The sequence below is a fragment of the Lissotriton vulgaris genome, chromosome 3_1, assembly GCF_964263255.1.
Source record: "Lissotriton vulgaris chromosome 3_1, aLisVul1.2, whole genome shotgun sequence".
NCBI classification, from domain to species: Eukaryota; Metazoa; Chordata; class Amphibia; order Caudata; family Salamandridae; genus Lissotriton; species Lissotriton vulgaris.
The window spans coordinates 252,313,972-252,330,250 of NC_141689.1; the positions used below are offsets into that span (position 1 = coordinate 252,313,972).

The window sequence follows — 16,279 nt, forward strand, 5'->3', positions numbered from 1 at the left end:
TCGGACTTGAATGGTGGGAGGCGGACTCTCTGGGTTCTTCCGGTGAGGAACGAGGTGATCCATTCAAGTGATTTTCCTTGGATTCCGATGTTTCTGAGGCGCTGTAGAAGGGTGCTATGGCAGACTGTGTCGAATGCTGCAGGGAGGTCGAGGAGGATGAGGGCGACTGTGTCTCCATTGTCCAGTAGAGTACGAATGTCGTCTGTTGCTGCGATGAGGGCGGTCTCAGTGCTGTGTTTTGCTCGAAAGCCAGATTGTGAGGGGTCGAGGGATTTGTTGGCTTCGAGGAAGGCGGCGAGCTGGTTGTTGACAGCTTTCTCGATGACTTTGGCCGGGAATGGGAGAAGCGAGATGGGGCGGTAATTTTTGAGTTCGGTGGGGTCCGCTGTGGTTTTTTTTAGAAGGGCGGTGAGTTCAGCGTGTTTCCAGTCTTCTGGGAAGGTGGCGGAGTTGAAGGAGCAGTTGATGACGTCTCGGAGGTGCGGTGCTATGACGGAGTCTGCTTTGTTGAAGATGTGGTGAGGACATGGGTCTGTGGGGGATCCTGAGTGGATGGAGTTCATCAGGCGGATGGTGTTCTCAGTGGAGATTGGGTTCCAGTCGTTAAGGGTGTTCACGGGGGGAAGATGATCAGCAGATGGTAGGGTGGGTTGGTTTCCGGGTTGGTTGTCAAAGCTGTTGTGGATGTCTGCAATCTTGTTGTGGAAAAATGAGGCTAGGGAGTCGCAGGGGGTTTGAGAGGGGGTGATGTCGTTGGAGTTGGCCGAGGGATTGGAAAATTCCTTGACGATGTTGAAAAGTTCCTTGCTGTTGTGAGCGTTGTTGTCGAGTCGATCCTTGAATGCTGTTTTCTTGGCTTTTCGGATTAGTTGGTGGTGAGTGCGGGTGGCGTTTTTGAAGGCGTCCTTGGTGCTGGTGGTTGGGTCTTTTTTCCAGGCCTTTTCAAGGGAGCGGCAGAGTTTCTTGGACTTCTTGAGATCATCGTTGAACCATGAGGCCTTCTTGCTGCCAGGTTTGTTTTGACGTTTTTTCAGTGGTGCTAAGGTGTCAGCGGTGTTGGATAACCATAGGGTGAGGTTAGCGGCGGCTTCGTTAGCATTGGAAGAGGGGGCTGGGGTGTGTTGGAGGAGCGATGCGGAGATTTGGTCCGTGGTGATTTTGTTCCAGTTCCTTTGCAGGGTAGGTTGGAGGTGGATGCTGGGTTTTGGTTTGTTGTAAGTGAAGTGAACGCAGCTGTGGTCAGTCCAGAGGAGGTCCGTAATGTGGCTGAAGGAGACATGGTTGCTGGATGTGAAGATGGGGTCGAGTGTGTGACCTGCGATGTGGGTGGGGGAAGTGACTAGTTGTTTAAGTCCGAGGTTGGCGAGGTTGTCCACGAGGGTGGCGGTGTTGCGGTCGCTGATCTTTTCGAGGTGAAAGTTGAGGTCTCCCAGAAGGATGTAGTCTTTGGAGGGGAGCGCGTGTGGGGTGATGAAGTCCGTGATGTCTTCACTGAATTTTGCGCGGGGACCTGGTGGTCTGTAGAGGAGGGTGCCTCTGAGTGTGGTCTTGGGGTCGATGTGGATCTGGAAGTGAAGGTGTTCAGAGTTAGCGAGGTTGGCGTCAGAGCTGGTTGAGATGCGGATTGATTTCTTATGGACGATAGCGATTCCTCCTCCTGTGTGGCTGGTGCGGTCCCTGCGTGTGATCTTATATTCTTCAGGGATGGCAATGGTGATGTCTGGTGCGGAGGAAGCATTCATCCATGTTTACGTAAGGAAGGCGACGTCCGGAGAAATGGTGTCTAGTAGGTTCCATAGGTCAATGGCGTGCCTGTGGACTGATCGGGTGTTGAGAAGGATGCATTGTAGGTGGTTGGGGTCGGGAATCTGTGGTGTGGTCGCAGCGGGGATGTTGTCGGTGCCGCAGAATTTGCAGGAGAAGCAGGAGAAAGGTCCATGGGTTTGTCCAGGGGCGGCTTGGACGCAGTTGGGAGCGCGACCGGGGTTAAGGGCTAGGAGGGTTGCGGCATCGTAGGTAATGCGGGGGGGCTGGGAGGGACGGGGCCAGGGGGTCTGGCGCTGGGCGCGGTCCAGGCGCGGACGGGCGTAGACGGGCTTACCTTTGGCGCACCTTCGGCGCGGGTTGGGCGCGGTCGCTGCGCATGAACGCTGCGCGCGGGAACAGCTGTCATATATGGATGGTGGAAGGGGAGGGGCGAGGGCGTCTCAGCTGGGAGGCGGGGCGGGCTACAGATGACCAAAACAACAATCAGACAAAATGGAGGCGGAGGGGGGAGCACAGTGGAGATGCGCACAAACAGGAAAAGCGGCGATTTAACCAATGTAAAGTGCAGATTAAATACAGCGTCTACCAGGCACACAGCGGTAGCAATCTATGGCAGAATAAGCAAAGCAGCAACGATACCAGTGACACAGCAGGACACTGGGGAGCGACCACTCAGTCCAGGGGAAGACAGCGGTGCTTTTGACCGCTGCCTGTTATCCCCATGTCTTTTTAAAACAAGCAGCCATTTTGAGCATGGCTCAGTGGCAGGTTGCCACTCTTAGCTTAATTTATGTGTAAGGTCAGGCAGCATGCAGAGGACAGGTTCCCTGCAATATGAATGAATAATACTGTATTGACTCCAATGCGAACGATGCGAAAATCTCACTGATGGAGTCCTCGTGCTAGAGTTAACCGGAAGTAAACGATAGAGCACAAGTGTGTTCTACACGTGATTGATAAGCATGCATGGTAACACAAGAATAATCCACTCTGGTACCAGGGTAAAAAATTCTCATGGTCTCATTAACAGCCTCTCTATCCCTTTTCTCTCTGTGCTTCACTCTCCAATCTCGTTGTTTCATTTATTTGTCTCCCAGTGTTTTATCTCTTATTCCCTCTGTCTGTGACTGTTTCTCAATGAAATGGTCGTGGAACTGTCACGTGACACTTCCATGGCCCTGACAGACGTCCTGCTGCACTGGCCTGTTTTAAAACCTTTCGGTTCCTCCAGAGACCCTTCATCCGTTGTTTACATTGCTGTGGCATCCACCACAGTTCTGCTCACTGAAGGACAACCTCACTCGTCTTCTCGCGCCCCTTTCTCTCTCTCCCTCCGCTCGCCGTTTCCTCCCCCACCCCCTTTTAGCACCGCACGCTTCCTGGTAAAAATCACCAAGGTCAATATTAACAAATTACTGCCTGCACATGTGGGAATCATTAACGAACCAATGGTTTAGGGTAGTGGTGAGTAGTACATTTTCTTTTTACGTATATAGCGTTTGAAGGGGGCAGCAGGGATGAAGATTCTCAGTGACCTTTACGTGGCTGGTTTCCTCTCGATAAGGTTCTGTGCACCATTCCATCTCTGGAATGCGAGTCACCGGGAGCCCAGACAGGGGGCGCTGGCGCGGTCCCTACAGTGTAATTAAAAGCGCACCTTTGTCTTGCGTCAGATTACATTCACGGGGCCTACGAATGTTATTAAAAGATCACAAATTGCTCCAATGGAGTTAAAGGTCACCTCTCCTAGGCTCACTTGTCTAAACACAAATCTACCTCACAGACAGCCGACGCTTTGTCCTTCTCTTATCTCGCAGTTTCACTCCTGAAATTCAGAAGATGTTTCTCCGCAGACAGCACCTGTAATTATTTTTGGGGATTTCAGTGTTCAACAAGCCACATAAATAAGTGCATTTACAACAAGCCCCCTCATTGCCAGGGTGTTGTGAAAGCATCTACTACACAGGGTAACCCTCAGAGCTGGCGCCAATCCCAGCTCAGCTTGGTGCTGACGTCGATGGACTCTGGGCGTCGATGGACTCTGGGCCCGGTGAAGGCAAACAAAGTGCTCTCATGGCTCCCGGGCTGGCGGCGGTGATCGGGGGCACACAGCACACGTTCACAGTGATATGCGCGACTAAAAATCTGCATTTCAAAGCCACTCTATAACGCGCTGCATAGGTGGGCACACGCACGGCCCCGGGAGTTTCCCTCGCATGGCTCTACTGTACAAACCATAAAGAGCTTGCTTCTGCGTATTTTCATGATGACAAAAAAAAAAACAATCCGCTCCACGTGCTCACCATTTCTCACTAAGCCCCGTCCTTTGCAGACTGGGGGCGTGTTTATCTTTCTCTCCTCTTCTCCATTGGCTGGAATGTAAACAACGGGCGTGTTTTTGACTTGTTGTTTATTATTCCAGCCAATGGAGAAGAGGGTAGAACAAACCTAAAAAACACGCCCCCAATCAGAAAAAGACGGGGCTTAGAGCGAGAGAATGACAACACTGAGACCTCTTCTCCAATGGCTGGCTGCCATTTAGGAGGCCAGCCAATGGAGAAGAGGGGCGGGGTTTACCCTTGCTACTCAGAGTCATTAAGTCTCGCTAGCGAGACTGTGCATGTGCGCAGCCAACGCTAGCCGAGACCTAAAAACAGGCGTCTCAGCATCAGCATTTGCGAATGTGAATGTGAATGCTAATATGGCGAGCTGCGATTCAGTCAAGGCTTCTGTCCCAGCAGTGGCATAGCGTGGGCGGGGACACACAGGCAGTTGCCCCGGGCGCCAAATTCTTAGGGGCGCAACATTTAAAACATTTCTTAAAATCTGATCAATGCGTTTAGGGGTAAGGGTCTCAATACTGTACTAGTGGAAGGGACTCGGGAAGTGCTAATGGTCTGCTCTGGGCGCTGGCAACCCACACTACCCCGCACAGTCCCAGCATTCCCAATTGTTAGCATGAGGCTTCCGTCCAATTTCCAATCCTTTAGCATTAAATAGGTGAAAAGTTCGGGTCTGCATTGGAGCAGCCCGTTCGTGACTCCCAATAAATAGGGGTTGGACTAAATAGAATTTAGAAACACTTTCAAAGTAGTGATTGACGGTCTGATTGCTTAATTCCTTATTTGGGAAACAGCAGAAACTATACACGATCACTGTGTTACTATTCTTGCCAAAACAAACAATATATATAGAATAAGGGTCCTAGTGTTTTTAAAGGAAAACTGAAAAAAAAAGTTCATTTGCCACACATTGATACAAAAATGATTTTTTGTTTCACCCTATGTGGGAAGGGTATGCCCAGACATGGGTCCCGTGCTCACTAAGCTACTGGAGTCAAGCTATCCTGGCTGAAGACGGCTGATAGCCAGAAACCGGTCCTAGGATGCTTGATTACGCTCCAGGGAAGACATGGCTTGGCAGTTCGGGCTGGACTGTTCCCATGAGGCACATGGTCAAGACTGATTTGCATATGGCCATGTCTGAACTGGGGTGGCTTGGTGAGCAAAATAACGATGGATTAAACCCAGATCTGTGACTGAGGGTGAATGTTTTGCCTTTGTGCAACATTCCGTCCATCATCTTGTGTGTTTTGCTGTTCACCCTATGTGGGAAGGGTATGCCCAGACGTGGGTCCCGTGCTCACTAAGCTACTGGAGTCAAGCTATCCTGGCTGAATACGGCTGATAGCCAGAAACCGGTCCTAGGATGCTTGATTCCGGTCCAGGGAAGACATGGCTTGGCAGTTCGGGCTGGACTGTTCCCATGAGGCACAGGGTCAAGACTGATTTGCATATGGCCATGTCTGAACTGGGGTGGCTTGGTGAGCAAAATAACGATGGATTAAACCCAGATCTGTGGCTGAGGGTGAATGTTTTGCCACTGTGCAACATTCCGTCCATCATCTTGTGGGTTTTGCTGAAGATGAAATGCTTCCACATGAATCGTGAAACGCAGCAAGGACACACCATCGTCAATGTATTTCTCTAACTTCACTTGAATTAGTACTCAAGCATTAGCTATAAATATATTTTGGACGTGCAATATTGTTTCTCTTCATTAGCTTGTAAGTTACTTAAATACAAAACATTTGCTATCAGATGCTGTCATATACAAGCATTATTTTGGGAAAATAAACTAAATCGCCCAGACCAAGCCATGCCATTTTTCATGAAATAAACCTTTATTTCCATGAAATACCAACTTACATTTTGTCTAAATATAAACTGGGGGGGTGTGGCCAAGATGGCGACCGCAGCGCATGCAAGTCAGTGAGGCTCCCGGTCCCGGCCTCAGTTTCGCCCCTTAATAGCCTACATCTCCCCCCCCCCCCCCCCCCCAGATATCGATTTCACTGCCCCGGGCACAGGGGCTGCAGCGGCTGGCCGGACGGTGCAGAAAAGACGGTGGGGGCTACACGAAACGGCACCTTCCCCCCTGGTGGCGCTGACATCGGCCGCTCGCCGCGCCGCCTAGAGGAGATCTCCCGGGCTCACGGGACGCGTGGCCCGGCTGGACGAGAGGTGCAGTCAGAGGGAAGTCGGAGCACCTGAGGAGGCGGTGAGGCTGCACTGACGGCGCGGCTGGCGGAGGTGAGAGGAAAGGGGTGCGCTCCCGATCAGAGTTGCGGCGGATACCGGGAGCGCGAAAATAGAGGCCCAGGCTTCGGGGCCTACCCCCGACGGGGTGCTGCGGAGCGGCACGGACACGGCTGCTGAGTCCGGCTGAGGGGTAAGCCGAGGGGCCGCGCAGGCTGGAAACTAGCGGACGCCGTAGGGGACGGCTGCAGTGGCGGCGCTGGGAGACAGAGTCCCGCTGTTGGTGGACAGAGGGCGCGAAAATCGAGGCCCCGGCTCTGCGGCCCTCACTCGGCAGGCAGGAGGCGGTCCCAGCGTATGGAGGCTTGGCGCCTGGCGAGGCCCGGAGTCAGAGGCCAATACCTGCAGCCCTATTCCTCTGTTGTCGCCCTGCTTGCCTAGAGATCACCAGAGCCTTCTAGAGAGACTCCCCGGGTCAGCTCCACAACGCGGCAATACCTAGGGGCCCACACTGTTAAGGGGTCGGGAGACCAGCCGCAACTCGGGGACCATGCCGCTGCGCAGGTGGGACCCTGGATCCGCCCAAGGAGGCCTCTACTCAGAGATTCAGCAGGCGGCAAGGGACAGAGGCGACATCGGGTGCGGCTGACTTCTGGGGGTATCTGCACCGGACTGGGGTGCCCTGCTCGGAAGCGACGTACTGGAGGGTGCGGACGCCGGCCCCCTTGGTGGTAGTGGAGCAAGAAGTAAAGGGACCTGTGCACTGCAGACATCCAGGGAGCCTAGATCAACAGAGACACAGCCGACCAAGAGGGGGTGATCCCTGGCGCGGAGTGGCACGGAGTGGCGCGGAGTGACGCGGAGCGGGGTGAGCAAATCCAGTGCCAGAGGTGGTCGGCGCGGACTCATTGGCCTCCTGGGGCGTTGGTACACAGCTAGAGGCACCGGGACACCGCTGTGTGCCTAACCATGTCGGGAAACCAATGTAGAGGTGGTCGCACAATACCGGAACTGCTGTCGAAAGGGGATGTCAAGAGAGAGAAGAGCCAGTCAGGGGCGGCCAAGGACCCGGCAGACCGCGAAGATGAGGGAGCCCCGATTACTAAAGTCTTCCTGGAGTTTCTCTTCAACTTCCTGCAAGAGGACTTCCAGACCCTCTAGCAGGACATGGCAGGCGAACATCGGGAGCTCCGGCGAGATGTGGAAGGTCTGGGGGAACGAGTGGCTGCTGTCGAGGATGCGGAACAGTCACGATGTGAGGAGGTGGTACACCTACAGCAGGAAGTCTTGCACCTGCAGGAACAGCAGCTGGACTTGCAGGCCATGCAGAGGACCTTGAGAACCGCTCCCGAAGAAACAACATAAGGGTCCGGGGAGTGCCATCCAAAGCGGAAGGGGGCGATATTACCCTCTACCTACAGGGCCTTTTCAGAGAAATACTGGGGGAAAGCGAGGACTTCATCATCCGAATCGATAGGGCGCATAGGGTGGGCCTCACGCGCAAGGCCCCCGCCCCTCCACCAGACATCCTAGCATTCCTGCCCGACTTCCCCCTAAAGGAGCGCATAATGAAGGAGGCACGTCAAAAACAGCCGCTCCGCTATCAGGGACATCCAGTGGCGTTGTATCAGGATCTTTCCATGGTCACCTTACAGAAAAGGAGGGCTTTTAAAATCGCCACTGCCTTCCTGCAGGACAAAGGGATCCCGTACTCGTGGGGACATCCATTTTGCCTTGTTTTCAAGTGGAACGGCGTCCTGCAGCAGCTCCGTTCACTGAAAGACACTTGTGCCCTGTTGGGGATCGATTTGGCCGATGAGTCGGTAAGCGATACTGAAATGAGTGGGCCTTCACAAAGGAGGCCCCCGCTCCACAGGGGAGGGCTGGCAACACATACGGCGCGGACGATCGACGAGGGCTGCCCACAAGCCGGACCCATCCACGATAGCGCAAGAACAGGCGGCAGCCATCCAAGAGGTTTCGAAGGATACCGCAACTTCAGAATGAGACACTTCCCCGAGTGACAAAAAAAAAGGGGGGGGGGTGGTTTCTGATAACAGCTTACTTCCTAGCGGGTCTGCCTGGGGCTGGGTAGGGGCCACTGGGGTTGCCAGTGCCACGTTTCCCTTTACTGACTACTTCCTTGGGCCTGAACAAGGTCGTGACTGGTCCAGGACATTTATGACCATTGGGGAGTTTCCAGTTGGGGTTAGGGAGGGTTCTGGGTGGGAGTTGGGGGCAGGGAGGGGAGCTTTTTTTTTAGAGGGATCCCTCTGTCCACCCTGGGGGTTTTTTTCTCTCGTTTCCTGCATTTTTGTCACTATACGCAATGCTTGGAGCTTTAGACCCTGCCCTGATTAATGCTGACACACACTAGACTCAAGATCTTCTCTCTTAATGCACGGGGCCTTAATAATCCAATCAAGCGCCGAGCTGTCCTGTCACAGCTGAAACGTTCCACAGCTGACATCTGCCTTCTCCAAGAGACACACCTCCTGCCCAAAGACCACCATAGATTAAAATCCCGGGCCTTTCCTATACAACTCTTTTCATCTGCCTCTAAAAAGGTAGCCGGGGTGGTGATTTTGGTATCCAAAGCATTTAAGGGCAAGGTACTGCAGAGGGAAGCGGAACTGAAGGGGCGATTATTGGTGTACCGCTTCCTAATTGCCGGCATTAAACTCTTGATAGGCTCCATCTACTCGCCCAATGAGAAACAGGAAACATTCCTCCGAACAGCGCTAGCAGCAACTACAGCCAACACAGAACGACACCTACTGATAGGAGGGGACCTCAACCTAGTCTTCCACAACACAGCAGACCGCTCATGCCAGCGAACAGGGCAAGTGGGAGCTCTCTCTAAATTAGGCCACGCACACCTCCGGGAGCTCGGGCTCACCGACCTCTGGCGGCATTTCCATCCACGCAGCACAGCCTATACATATCACTCAGGGGCTCATAGATCCTATGCGAGGCTAGACTACTTTCTTTGCGCGTCTCACCTAGTTGCGCAAACCCAGGACATAGAGATTCTACCGGCCTCGCTATCAGACCACTCACCAATGGTAGCCACCTTCTTCCTACCGGCAACACCGGCCCCACAGCGACACTGGCACCTCCGGGAATACCTTCTTCGTACCCCCGCGACGGTGGAGCGGATTAAAAGCGCCATCACGCAATTCCTGACCCACAACAACAATGCAGACACTACACGGGCGACGCAATGGTCAGCCCTTAAAGCGGTCTTACGAGGTGAATTCATCTCCGTGGCCACAGCCAATAATAAAGACAGGGAACAGAAGCATACAGAGCTTAGGCAACGAGTGGCGGAACTGGAGCAAATGCACCAGTGCACCGGAGCCATGAGAGCCTGGCGCCAACTCTGCAGGGAGAGGAAGATGCTGGCCGCCCTTGACCAAGATGCGGCGGAATATGCTGCCCTTCATCTTCGGCAAGCATATTACACCGGAGGGGACCATTGTGGACGGTTGTTGGCGACCAAACTGAGGGAACAACGCATAAGACAGGGAGTGCAGGCCCTGCGACCGGAAGGGGGTGAACTAGTCACGGAAGACGCTGACATAGCAGAGACCTTTAGAGCATTTTACCAGTCCCTCTATGCGAGTGACGACCTCGACATCCAAGCAGGTCGGACATACTTACAGGAAGCGCAGCTCCTATCCTTAAATACAGCCCAAGCCGACCTCTTGGATTGGCCAATAGCCCTGGAGGAGGTATTGTCCGCAATCTCCCGCCTAAAACACGGGAAATCACCTGGACCGGATGGGTACCCAGAGATCTTCTACAAGACCTTCTGCCATCAGGTGGCCCCCCTCCTCCGGGATCTTTTTAATTCCTTTGACCAACCAGGCGCGATCCCCGCAGACCTCCTAGAGGCATCTATCTCGGTCATACCGAAACCCGGTAGGGATAAAACCAGCTGCGGCTCCTATCGGCCGATCTCATTATTGAATATTGACTTTAAACTCTATACAGGCAACTCGGCTCGTGCCGTAGATTCAACAGCTTGTTGAATCCGACCAGGCCGGGTTCATACCCCAGCGACAAACTAGCGACAACACCAGGAGAGTATTACATCTCATTGAGGCCGGGTCACGAACAAGGCCGGACTGCATGCTTCTTAGCATTGACGCGGAGAAAGCATTCGATAGGGTGCACTGGCCCTATCTAGAGCAAGTTCTGTGTCTTTTTGGTCTCAGGGACACGTTCTGCACCCGCATCCTTAACTGCTATAGGCGACCCAATGCCACGTTGCGCGTTAATGGTCACACCTCCCCCAGATTCCCGATTGGCAGAGGGACTAGACAAGGAGGTCCCCTTTCCCCAATCCTGTTTGCCCTATATATGGAACCACTAGCACAGAGAATTAGACAACATGCTCTCATTAAAGGTATTACATTCGGAGGTGACACTCATAAGATCAGCCTCTACACCGATGACATCTTGCTATCCATTACCGATCCGGTCCCCTCACTTCGTGCGCTCTTCGTGGAACTCCATAGTTTTGCGCTCGCCTCGGGGTTCAAAGTAAATGAGGACAAATCGATCGCCCTCAACATCTCGCTATCGCCCGAAACCCTGGCTGCGGTACGGGAAGAACACGACGTACAGTGGTCAGACACCACAGTCTCCTACCTAGGAATCTTATTAGGTCCCACCATCCCTGCCACAGTAGACGCGAACTATACTAAACTCTGCACACAGCTGCGAGAGGAGCTGCGGAGGTGGAAACGCCTTCCGCTCTCTTGGCTTGGGAGGATAGCGGCCACCAAAATGACGCTACTACCGCAAATCCTCTACCTATTCCAGACCCTTCCCCTGCGTCCACCTCAAGGTTGGATCCAGCAGATGCAATCTGAAGTGGCACGCTACATCTGGCAAGGCCGCCGTCCGCGATTCAAACATGACATCGCGGTCTTACCGCCTGCACATGACGGGGTAGGAATCCCAGACCTCCAACTCTACTTCTACGCAGCACAACTGCGGAGCCTTGTGGAATGGTACCAGCTAGAATCGAGCAAGCCCTGGCTGTTTCAAGACCAGGCGGTGGCCGGTATGCCACTACAAGGAATCACCCTTTCTTCCGCGGTGACACAGGCCGCCTAACCTTTATGCATCCCAGATCACCAGCATGGTCATGGAGGTGTGGGACCGAGTAGCTACCAAACATGAATTGTCGACCTTTCCCTCCCCATTGACACCTCTATTCGCTAATCCCGACTTCACCCCCGGTCTTGACCCGAAAGCATTTGCGAGCTGGCGACGCACCCCTGCAAAGAACTGGGGCATCTCTTCGACCTGGAAGGCATCCTTTCTTTCCAACAACTGAAGGAAGCCTACGCTATCACAGAGGGAGGTAGGTTAGCCTACCTGCAGGTGCGACATTGGGCCCTCCAACCGGATATTAAACCAGGAGCCCACCGATACCTCACACCATATGAGAAGTGGCTAGTTACCCGCACTTCTGAGAAGAAATTAATCTCTGATCTATATCAACATCTCCTTCTTACGAACACCCACACATACAACGCAGGAAGATGTCGGTGGGAGCGGGAACTAGGTAGGGCCCTCACACACAAGGAGTGGAGCGGGATCTATCACAGGGCACGACACTCCACATACCACTCGGGTCTCACCAAAACCCTCACCAAGGTAGCAACGTACTGGTACCACACTCCGGAGCGCTTACACCAGGCGAACCCCCAGATCAGCGACCGCTGTTGGAGGGGATGTGGGGAATTAGGCACATTGGAAAACCTACTCTGGAGCTGTCAACATATACGGGAATACTGGGACACGATCATAGACGAGGTGGACTCTCACCTAGACACTCAGTTGCCCCGATTCCCCGCCTACATCCTGCTGGGACTGCCCAATGCCCTGATGTATCCACTGAGATCCCACAGGGGCCGTCTCATCGCCATTGCCCTAGGGGCAGCTACCCAAAACATTGTGGCACACTGGAGAACACCACACAGTCCCCCGCACACAAGTTGGTTACACAGGTTATGGATGGTGCTTGGAATGGAAAAGTTGTCGCTGGTACAGGCCGGGAGGGGGGAGGAATTTCCAGAGCTGTGGCGCCCCTTCCTGACATTGCTCACAAGTGAATTTCGTGAGTTGAGCTGTCCCAGACACCTACGTCTCCTACGACTGGCAGACACACCAATACCGGACCCACAGCCCACGAAGAAAACACGAACACGCAGGCCCAAATAAACGCTCTTTTGCCTCCTCAAACAGATTGTTATGACGCTGACTTTTTCTTTGGTGGACAGAGGGGGGTGGGAGGGGGGAGGGAGTGGGCGTTAAGTTCCAAGGCACTTCAACAGCTTTATGTCATTACACCGGCCCTGTGGGCACTATGTTCGCTTTTTGATAACGCATGGACACTAAGCAAGCCACGTATGTCTGACATTGCAATGCCTTCTTGTTTTGTTTCTTTGGAAAATTCAATAAAAGATTTAAACCATAAATATAAACTGGGCCCTCAGACATCGGTTTGACTTTTTCATCAAGCAGTACTTACACGCCCATGTATCACTGTAAACAACATAAGCCAGGGATTCCCTCATTTTGGCAGGGACTGCCACATTTATGCCAAGATGAAATGACTATGCCAGGCCCAATTATCCTAGCATTCCACTCCATCATTTTAAGGATGACCACAATTTGCAAGTTATGATCAGGATGTGTACAATGGCTGTGCACAACCATCCTGAAAATGAACATTACCTGCCATGGCAGCATTAGGCCACAAATGGGATTCAGACTATGAAGGAGGCATGCCAGGCATTGCTATTATCACGCAAGGATACTCTGAATGACCACTGGCATTTCGAGGCCAGTATTATGCGAGAAACGGGCTCCATAATGCCAATCATGCCCACAATATGTTATTGTTGGGTAACATTTGCCATCTGTGGTGATATCAGACTAAAATCCCCACCAAATGCGCCTTAATGCCAAAATACACAGTATAGGACAAGACTTGACACAATTATCCAGAGATCAGTACTATGCCAGGGCTGGTCTTCATCCTGACAAGGATGATCACCATTATGCGAGAGCCAGCATTATGCCAAGGAGGATTACAAAATGCCTATCATGGATACCATTATGTTAACGGTGGGCTTTATCACTCCAGAGATTATGATGTCATGCCTGTGGCCGGCAACAATATGGGTGGCTCCTAGTAACACACACTGTGAGGCTGCGTCAGACTCATACTGCTGCACACACATACATACATATTCATATGCTCACGCACACACCACACACCAATGTACGTTGTTCACTTCAGTCATACAGAATTTACATGCTGATGAACAAATATAATTTTCTTAACTTTCCACAAACAGACTATATCACTTAAGCTTGAGCTATTGAACAGCTGCAGCATTGAACGGGCTTTGAGTGTAGTGTGGTGACCTGGTTCTCTTCTATATGTACTCATTAGTTCAAACTGGACAGCATGGGAACATCTGGGTAAACCGTATTGTGTACCATATGTTATTATATTGGTCTCCATGTTTTTTAATGTGTACTTGGAGATCTGACTGAGGAATTGCATGTCAAGTACGCGAATGACACTCTAATTTACCTTCGCAGGTTATCAATAAAATCTGTTCAGCTCCTTAATGGCCAACTTCATTGGCTCAAACAGCCAATGACAGATCATTGCTTTGAAACCTAATGCTTCTAAAACCAGGTTTTTGCATATCAAAAGTCCCAAATGCATTTTATCTCATGGATGCATGACTTCGGTTTGTTCCTTCTTTGGCCATTCTGATATGTCACTGTGTATCTGTTTTTAATTTCAGGTCACAAAGCGATTCCACAAAGAACATCTGATCAAGGTGACAAATCTTTAGTTGCAGTTTTCATTAGCGTGCTTTTACCACTGCTTGACATTTGCCTTGTTGTCCAAGCATTAGTGGTCTCACACACTGATTTGCGAAATACACTGCTTGTTACCTGCAGCCTGCTGCTCCTCTGATGGTGGTTTTCATGCCTAGGCCGGCATGTTTGACCCTGTACACTAGCACTCAAAAATATGCACTCAGCTGGTTGTTGGATCCAATTAAATGGCCTCAATTTTCGGGAGAAACAGAGACAAAGGTAAAAATGTTTTCTAAACATCCACTGTGCATTTTGACCAGAACATGCTTCTTATCCCAATAAAAACTGCAACTAATTTACTTTATTTGTTAAGGTCACTAAAATCTTGGTTGCAACACCAATATTTTGTACCATTACTGATGTGAACTTGTGTTTTTTATACCTTTGTTGCAAGTTTGTCTTTTGTAAACATTTTACTTTCATTTAATGTCTGTATAATCAAAGAACTCTTTGCTGTGGTCAGAAAATTTGCAAAACCCAGCAAGACATCTGAGACAACCTCGCCACCTTCTTCCACTGCTAAGATCAAAGAGATCTACGACAGATTCGCAATACCCAAAACCCACCCACCTCACCCGCAAACCCTGCACCCAATGGCTCCAGACCCCAGCAGACCTTGCCCAACTGGACCACCCTCACCTCTGACAACACCCTCTGGATCATGAAGAGCATCCACTCCAGAGCCCCCTCGGATCCATGCCCTCACCACATCTGCAACAGAGCGGGCACCTCCATCACAGTAAAACTATGCTGCACCATTAACAGCTCCATCAAGTCTGCCACCTTCCCTGAAGACTGGAAGCACACATAAATCAACCCCTTGCCGACTGAAGGACTTCAAGAGCTACAGACCAATCTCTCTGCCCCCCCTTCCCAGCCAAAGTCATTGAGAAAGCCATCTATGCCCAACTCTCTGAGTTCATCGAAACAAACCACGTCCGGGACTTCTCCCAATCAGGCTTCAGAAGCAACCACAGCACGGAGACCGCTCCCTTTGCCCCTACAGATGACATCCGCTCCTGCCTCGATCGAAGCAAAACGTCTGCCTTCATCCTCCTGGACCTCTCAGATGATTTGACACCATCTGCCACCACACCTTCTGCCCAGGATCCACGACGTTGGCATCCATGACAAAGCGCTGACATTGATCCGCTCCTTTTTTACCGGCCGAACACAGAGAGTCAGACTGCCACCATTCAACTCAGAACCCAAAGATATTAGCTGCAGGGTGCCTCAGGGCTTCTCCCTGAGCCCCACCCTCTTCAACATCTACATGGCCCAGCTTGCAGCCATCGTCAGAAGCCACGGACTCAACATCGTTTCCTACGCCGACGATCACCCAGCTGATCCTATCGCTCACAGATGAACCCACAGCCGCTCAGAGCAACTTCCACAATGGGATGAAGGCAACCGCCACCTGGATGAAGGAAAGCTGCCTCAAGCTTAACTCAGACAAGGCTGAAGTCCTCATCCTGAGCTCCACCCGCTCTGCCTGGGATGTCTCCTGGTGACCCACGGGGCTAAGCATCCCCCCACACCCACGTACCACACACAAAATCTCTGCATCTTCTGGACTCCTAGCTCTCAATGAACCACCAAATCAGTGCCATTTCCTCCTCCTCTGCCTGCTTCACTAGATCTTCAAGTGGATCCCCACTGAGTTCAGGAAAACCACCAACCATGCGCTCATCAGCAGCAGCCTCGACTACGGCAACGCACTTTACGCAGGCACCACGCAGAAAAAACCTAAAGAAACTGCAGAACATCGAGAACCCCTTCGCCAGACTCATCCTGAACATCCCAAGCTGCAGCCACATCACCGGCCACCTAAGAGACCTTTACTGGCTTCCTATCAACAAAAGAATTACCTTCAAGCTCCTCACGCAGGCCTACAAAGCCCTCCACAATGCTGGATTTGCATACCTCAACCACCGCCTCTCCTTCTACACTGCCACCAGACATCTCCGCTCCGCCTAACTGGCCCTGGCCACCATCCCACGGATCCGCAAGAACACTGCAGGAGGAAGATCACTGCCAAGACCTGAAACTCC

At 52.0% G+C, this 16,279-nt stretch overlaps 1 protein-coding gene across 1 annotated transcript in view; it reads right to left on the minus strand.

Annotated features, from left to right (window-relative positions):
• Window positions 1-16,279, minus strand: part of MYO5B (myosin VB) — a 1,009,160-nt gene that overhangs the window by 17,610 nt on the left and 975,271 nt on the right. The window lies entirely within an intron of this gene.